Genomic DNA, 8,130 nt, shown 5'->3' on the forward strand with positions numbered 1-8,130 from the left:
CCGTGCCCTTCGTCAAGCCCCTGGAACCAGAGCGCAAGCACCAAGGAACGGCTGGATGTGACCTTGACCTTGGGGTTCTCAAGTTGCTCCGGAGGGGGACCCCACTGGGGGCCGGGCAGCTGGCCTGCTTTAGGCCTGTCTGCGGCAGCTGCTGTGGGCTCCGTGGGGCCCTGAATGGCAAGGGTCAGTGGTCTCACGATGTGGACAGGGTGCCTGGGGCAGGGGGACCGAGAAGAGGGCTGGCCGCCCCCGTGAGACCCTGCGGATACGGGGCTGAGACCCAGTCCACAGGGGCGCGGGGGGCCCGATGGATGGAGGGAACGTGGGGCCAGGCAGGTGAGGCACAGGCTGCGGGGATCCTGGCACGGCCACTGCGGGCCTGCCCCCAGGTGGCAGGGTCTGTGCTGAGCCCTGGGACGTGGCGGAGGCTGGGCTCAGCCAGTGGCTGAGGGCTCTGGAATGCCCCGGCAGGCGCCCGCCCAGCACCCAGAGTTGGGAGGACCGGGCAGGTGGCGTCGGAGCTGTGCTTGTCCACAGGGAAACGGGGTCTCCCACAGTCTGGGGCCTGCGGCTGAAATCCAGGGCTCAGCAGACTCTGCGACTCTGGGTGGAACCCCTGCCGGTCTCCTCTGGGCCTCGGGCCGGCCACCGGGGCACTTCTGGGCTGGCAGCTGCATCGCTCCGGACTCTGCCCGTTGGCACAGGGCCTCCTCCTTCCTGGGTCTCTGCTTCCTCTTCCTACGAGAACACAGTGATACTACAGTAGGGCTGCACCTGCTGTGCTCACCTTAGTTACACCTGCAAAGACCCTACTTCCCAATCAGGGCACACTTGCAGGTCCTGGCGGCTGGGACCTGACACGTCTTCTGGGGGACACAGCACAGCCCGTAGCCGGCCCCTGAGAACCTTGACCACAGCTAAATATGGGCCCCACCCAGGCAGGTGGGTGGACGGAGAAGGTCCGAGGGGATGGGGCCACGTCCTAGGAGGACCCACACGCAGCAGCACTTCGTATCCTGAGGCAGCCGCCCAGGCCCATCCGGAGGACGCGGGGCTGGCTGAGCCTGAGCCATGGCTTCCGGGCACCCAGCAGCGCCAGCTCTGCCTCCCGGGAGGCGTCTTCCGAGCAGTTGGGCCCAGCAGGCGGCAGGCAAGGGGCTCCTGTTTCCCGGGTCGGTCTCACTCCTGGGGCAGCACAGACCCCGGGACAGCCAGGTACACAGGTGAAGGCCGGGGGAAGCGCGAGGCCGGGGGAGCTGTCGGCAGGTGATCTGGACGGGCCTCCCCGAGGACAAGGAAGGGATGTTGCCGTGAGCAAGGGCTGGTGGAGGCTCAGGGAAGGAGTGAGCCTGGCGTGGAGGGCAGAGGAGACTGCAGCCAGGGGCCCCGGAGAGCAGCCTGAGTGAGGGGAGGTGACGGGGGCAGCGGCTGCAGGGCCCCCGGTGCCCTGCTGGCTTCTATCTCTCTCTCTCTCTCATCTATTTAGTTTACTTTTTGGCTGTGCCGCACGTTTTGTGGGGTCTTACTTCCCTGTCCGGGGGTGGAGCCCGTGCCCCTGCAGTGGCAGCACGGAGTCCTACACGCTGGGCTGCCCGGGAAGCCCCGTTGCTGGCTCTTCCTGCCCCAACTGCCAGGCTGGGCATCTCTGGGGTTCCCCGCGGGCCCCCAGCAGCCCCACTGCTCAGTGGCTGGTTTGGAGGTGGTGAAGTAGGGCCAGCATCTTGGGGGCTCCTGCATCTCCCCCTCCCCATGTCTCCCTCCCAGACCCAGCAAGGGGCTTTCGGCATAGAACCCCCAGGGTTACGGCACTTCAAACACCAGGGGTCTTTGAATCTGAATGTTTCTGTTCTTTTTTTTGGTACGCGGGCCATGTGGGATCCTCCCTGACCGGGGCACGAACCCATGTCCCCTGCATCGGCAGGCGGACCCTCAACCACTGCGCCACTAGGGAAGCCCTGAATGTTTCTATTTTTATCATGTGCACATGAGCCTGGAGGACATTCCCGAGGCCAGAACTTACTGGCTAAACCTGGTATATACAGCGACACTGGGGGGTGGGCAGGGAAGGGAGGACGCCACCACCCCCTGGGATGAGTCAGGGGCTGGCTGAGCACATAGGGACAAGGGGACAGCTGGGCCACTATCTCTTCCCAGCTCCAAATTGCACACCAGCCTGCACTGTAGGGTCCGGAGGCCGGGAAGCCCCAGCACCAAGGGCAGGCGCACCTCTGGGCTCACTTGAGGGGAGCCTCAGCCCCTTTCTGTCCTAGGGTCTCTTCTGGCAGCCATGTGTCCTGGGTGAACCCCTGGCCTCCACTGCGTCACTGGTCCTGCTAACTCAGCCACACCAGGTGGACCCAGGATTTGGAGGTCTGGAGAGGGCCCACCTGTGGCCGTGTGGCGACCCCAGCAGTGCAGTGCCACAGACCACCCCCCGTGCCTGGGCCTTCCTGGCAGGCACTGTGTCCTCTAGGTTCTTGGGTCCCACGTTTCTCTATTTTATTAATTAGTGATAGCGTATCGTATTTTTAACTTAAACTTTGAGTTTTGGGTCCCCATGGGCTGTTCACCACTTGAGGTGTCCTGTACCCTAAATTCCCCCAGAAAAGCCCGTTTGGTGGTCCGACTTCCCATCTCCTAAGGACCTGTTGCCTCCTGAACCCGGGACAGCCTGGGCTCGGCCCCTGGTCCACAGGGCACCCATGCCCAGATGGCGTGGACTTCATGGGAGGTGCAGACCGGGAGGGCTGCCTGGGAGGGGGCGCCGTGGCCGGTCCGCATGCAGGGGATGGTGCCAGCCGGCAGGGAGGGTGAAGGCTTGGCACCCGCCCGGCCAGGAGAACCCGCCGAAGCGGACAGGGCAGGAGCAGAGAGGCAGAGGCTGGAGGGCAGACTCCTCCAGGCCGGTGGCAGGCTGGGCTCCGTGACGCCCACGTGTGGCCCGTGCACGGGCTCCAGGACCACAGATGGGGTGGCTGTGGGTCCCTCTAGGAAGGGATCCTGGCCTTCAGCTCCAACATGCTGTCTGACATCTCCTCAACCACAGTGTGGACGGGCACCGTCAGCCCAGGCTGTGTGTGATGTGTTGGAATTTAGTGTTTTGGGTTGAACAGTATGAGATTCCCACGTCTGTGGGTCAAAACTGGTTGCATACTGGCATTTTCACGTGGTTCGCTAAAGCTCACGGTGCCCCACCCCCAAGACAGGCGCCTGGAATTTTAGAGTTCTTACCAGGGGGGCTTGGACGTCGGTGCCCGGGAGGGATCTGAGGGTCCAGCGGCTCTGCCCTGGCCATGTGAGCCTCCGCAGGTCTTCCCATCACTCTAGGCACCTTATCCTGTTCTGAGAAATGGACATGTGTGCCCACCAATTCCTCCGATAATCCCGGGGTTCAGACGAGACATCCCAGGACCATCATCCCAGCCAGTCAGCATCCCTCAGCACTCACCCAGTGGAGGGCAGGGCCCCATCCAGCTCACCCTGGTGTCCCCAAACCTTCAGCCACGCAGTCAGTCCTGGCGCAAGGCTCACCACACCTCATAATCAGAGCCAGGTCAGAGGTTGGGGCCTCTGCTGTCCAGCCTCTGCCTTCTCAAGGCAGGAGAATTGTGGTCAGGTCACCAACCATAAGACTACCCCCTCCTTTATGGACTGAGACCCAGACTTTTTATTTATTTATTTATTTATTTATGGCCGCCTTGGGTCTTCGTTGCTGCGCACGGGCTTTTTCCTCGTTGCGGCGAGCGGGGGCTGCTCTTCGTTGCGGTGCGCGGGCTTCTCATTGCGGTGGCTTCTCTTGCTGCACAGCACGGGCTCTAGGCACGCGGGCTTCAGTAGCTGTGGCTCGCAGGCCCTAGAGCGCAGGCTCGGGAGTTGGGGCGCACGGGCTTACTTAGCGGCTCCGCGGCACGTGGGATCCTCCCGGACCGGGGCTCGAACCCGCGTCCCCTGCACTGGCAGGCGGACTCGCAGCCCCTGCGCCACCAGGGAAGCCCTAACTAGGCATGCGGGCCTCAGTAGCTGTGGCACGCCGTCTCAGTAGCTGTGGCTCGCAGGCCCTAGAGCGCAGGCTCGGGAGTTGTGGCGCACGGGCTTACTTAGCCGCTCCGCGGCACGTGGGATCCTCCCGGACCGGGGCTCGAACCCGCGTCCCCTGCACTGGCAGGCGGACTCGCAGCCCCTGCGCCACCGGGGAGGCCCTGGGTGTTTTCTTGATTGGTATTCATTTTAACTTTATTATTTTACCTTTAGGCATCAGGATAACAACTGAAACAATTCTGTTTCCCAAAATTCAACTTTTTTTTTTTTTTTTTTTTGCGGTACGCGGACCTCTCACTGTTGTGGCCTCTCCCGTTGCGGAGCACAGGCTCTGGACGCGCAGGCTCAGCGGCCATGGCTCACGGGCCCAGCCGCTCCGCGGCACGTGGGATCCTCCCGGCCCGGGGCTCGAACCCGCGTCCCCTGCACTGGCAGGCGGACTCGCAGCCCCTGCGCCACCGGGGAGGCCCTGGGTGTTTTCTTGATTGGTATTCATTTTAACTTTATTATTTTACCTTTAGGCATCAGGATAACAACTGAAACAATTCTGTTTCCCAAAATTCAACTTTTTTTTTTTTTTTTTTTGCGGTACGCGGACCTCTCACTGTTGTGGCCTCTCCCGTTGCGGAGCACAGGCTCTGGACGCGCAGGCTCAGCGGCCATGGCTCACGGGCCCAGCCGCTCCGCGGCACGTGGGATCCTCCCGGCCCGGGGCTCGAACCCGCGTCCCCTGCACTGGCAGGCGGACTCGCAGCCCCTGCGCCACCGGGGAGGCCCTGGGTGTTTTCTTGATTGGTATTCATTTTAACTTTATTATTTTACCTTTAGGCATCAGGATAACAACTGAAACAATTCTGTTTCCCAAAATTCAACTTTTTTTTTTTTTTTTTTGCGGTACGCGGACCTCTCACTGTTGTGGCCTCTCCCGTTGCGGAGCACAGGCTCTGGACGCGCAGGCTCAGCGGCCATGGCTCACGGGCCCAGCCGCTCCGCGGCACGTGGGATCCTCCCGGCCCGGGGCTCGAACCCGCGTCCCCTGCACCGGCAGGCGGACTCGCAGCCCCTGCGCCACCGGGGAGGCCCTGGGTGTTTTCTTGATTGGTATTCATTTTAACTTTATTATTTTACCTTTAGGCATCAGGATAACAACTGAAACAATTCTGTTTCCCAAAATTCAACTTTTTTTTTTTTTTTTTTGCGGTACGCGGACCTCTCACTGTTGTGGCCTCTCCCGTTGCGGAGCACAGGCTCTGGACGCGCAGGCTCAGCGGCCATGGCTCACGGGCCCAGCCGCTCCGCGGCACGTGGGATCCTCCCGGCCCGGGGCTCGAACCCGCGTCCCCTGCACTGGCAGGCGGACTCGCAGCCCCTGCGCCACCGGGGAGGCCCTGGGTGTTTTCTTGATTGGTATTCATTTTAACTTTATTATTTTACCTTTAGGCATCAGGATAACAACTGAAACAATTCTGTTTCCCAAAATTCAACTTTTTTTTTTTTTTTTTTTGCGGTACGCGGACCTCTCACTGTTGTGGCCTCTCCCGTTGCGGAGCACAGGCTCTGGACGCGCAGGCTCAGCGGCCATGGCTCACGGGCCCAGCCGCTCCGCGGCACGTGGGATCCTCCCGGCCCGGGGCTCGAACCCGCGTCCCCTGCACCGGCAGGCGGACTCGCAGCCCCTGCGCCACCGGGGAGGCCCTGGGTGTTTTCTTGATTGGTATTCATTTTAACTTTATTATTTTACCTTTAGGCATCAGGATAACAACTGAAACAATTCTGTTTCCCAAAATTCAACTTTTTTTTTTTTTTTTTTTGCGGTACGCGGACCTCTCACTGTTGTGGCCTCTCCCGTTGCGGAGCACAGGCTCTGGACGCGCAGGCTCAGCGGCCATGGCTCACGGGCCCAGCCGCTCCGCGGCACGTGGGATCCTCCCGGCCCGGGGCTCGAACCCGCGTCCCCTGCACTGGCAGGCGGACTCGCAGCCCCTGCGCCACCGGGGAGGCCCTGGGTGTTTTCTTGATTGGTATTCATTTTAACTTTATTATTTTACCTTTAGGCATCAGGATAACAACTGAAACAATTCTGTTTCCCAAAATTCAACTTTTTTTTTTTTTTTTTTTGCGGTACGCGGACCTCTCACTGTTGTGGCCTCTCCCGTTGCGGAGCACAGGCTCTGGACGCGCAGGCTCAGCGGCCATGGCTCACGGGCCCAGCCGCTCCGCGGCACGTGGGATCCTCCCGGCCCGGGGCTCGAACCCGCGTCCCCTGCACCGGCAGGCGGACTCGCAGCCCCTGCGCCACCGGGGAGGCCCTGAGAGTTCTTGATATTCTTCTCCCTTTAGACAAAAATAACCAAACCTGTCGCCGTGGACTGACTGTGCCCCCAAATCAGACGGAGGCCCCAACGCCCTGGTGCAGTGGCGTCTGGATCAGGGTCCGGGGCCCATGAGGGGGTTAATGCCCTGCTGCGAAGGGACAGCAGAGAGCTCGCCCTGGCTCCCCCACCACAGCACAGCAGGAAGGTGGCCCTCTGCACACCAGAACGAGGGCCTTGACAGAACCCGACCACGCCGGCACCCCGTCACAGGCCCCAGCCTCCAGAAGCCACGAGAGAGAGCCGTCTGATGTGGAAGCCACCTGGGCCAAGATACCGCTCCTAAAATGCACAGCCTGAGGGCTCGGGAATGGCAGGAAACAGGTGAGTCAGAGACTTGTGCCCTCCTGTTCCTAGTGCCCCAGAGCCTGGGCTGCAGGCAGGTGGCAGCACAGCCCGGACCCAGACAGAAAGTGCAGAGTTCTCACACCCCCAGCCTGAGAAGGGCTCCCCGTTTCCCGGGAGCCACTTTATTTGACTTCTGCAATGACCACAGTGCTCACTTTTCACATTTAACGGGGAAAAGAGGAAGCCCCAACCTTCTGGGGACGTGCAAGGGTGCCACGAACTCCTGCTGTCCCCAAGGGGACATGCCATAGCAAGGCTGTCTCAAGACAGATTTTGGGAAACCTCGTCAATGCTTCCAGAAACACTTGCCCTGGGCGGCCGAGAGGAAGCCTTAAAGAAAAGTGTTTTTAGAGAGAGACAGTGGGGTCGCCTTCCGTGTAAACAGAAGAGAGGTGGATGAGCTCTTCCATGTCTCAACTCTTAAGCAGCAATGCGTCTACAACTCAAGTTGGAAAAACTGGTTAACCCACAAATTCCAAGTTCTCGTAGAAAAATCCTCTCTTGAATACCAAAACATATGAGACCCCCCCAACTCTCAACTCAAACGCTTATCTTCGCAAATTCACAAAATTTATAAATAAATAGCAGGCAAGCTCTGAATTACACGTACCACGAATTCACTCCAGACAAACACACAGACCAAAATACCACGAAAGCTGACTCACATAAAACGAGGTTAAACCCTAGACGTACATGTGACAAGGGTTACCAGCAGGAGACGCAAGAGGTGACCTAACCGCATAAAGCAACAGTAACTTCTATAAAAGCTGTTGGGTTGCATCACATGGCGAGTCTCCAAGTGCCAGGGCCCAGCTGACAGCGGCCACAGCCCTCAGCAGGTGCAGGTGGATGGTCAGTACAGTGGAGGCAGGACACGACATTGTCCCCAGCCCTGGGGGGTGGGGCATTTTTCTTTGGGGTCATGTCCTGCAAGGCCTGTCAGCTCCATCCTCTGGCTCCTTGGTGCCGGCCTGGGAGAGGACAGTGTGTGCTCAGGCCCCGCGGGGCCGCCTGCGGACTCGCCCACGTCCAGGCAAAACGCTAAAATCCAGGGACGGGACATTTCTGTCTGACAGGATGCTGGCCGCAGACGCAGAACAAGATGCCCTCGGGTAGGCTGTACGGGTGCTTAGCAGAGCCGGGGCTTAGGAGGTGTCCACTGCTGCCTGGCATCTGGCCCATGGTCACCAGGTAAACTGGGTCCTCTCGAGGGCCGGCCTCATGCTAACGACCAGCCAGAAGCTGTCAGCTTCACCAGTGGAAGGCAGGCGGGCGGCCCCCAGTGACTCGGTCCAGCCTCCACACACCACCACGAGCGGCAGAATGGCTGCGCAGGGTCTGGAGCCGGGCGTCCCAGCCCTGCTCGGGGCGG

This window comes from Grampus griseus (genome assembly GCF_964374135.1).
Source record: "Grampus griseus genome assembly, chromosome: 1".
NCBI lineage: Eukaryota > Metazoa > Chordata > Mammalia > Artiodactyla > Delphinidae > Grampus > Grampus griseus.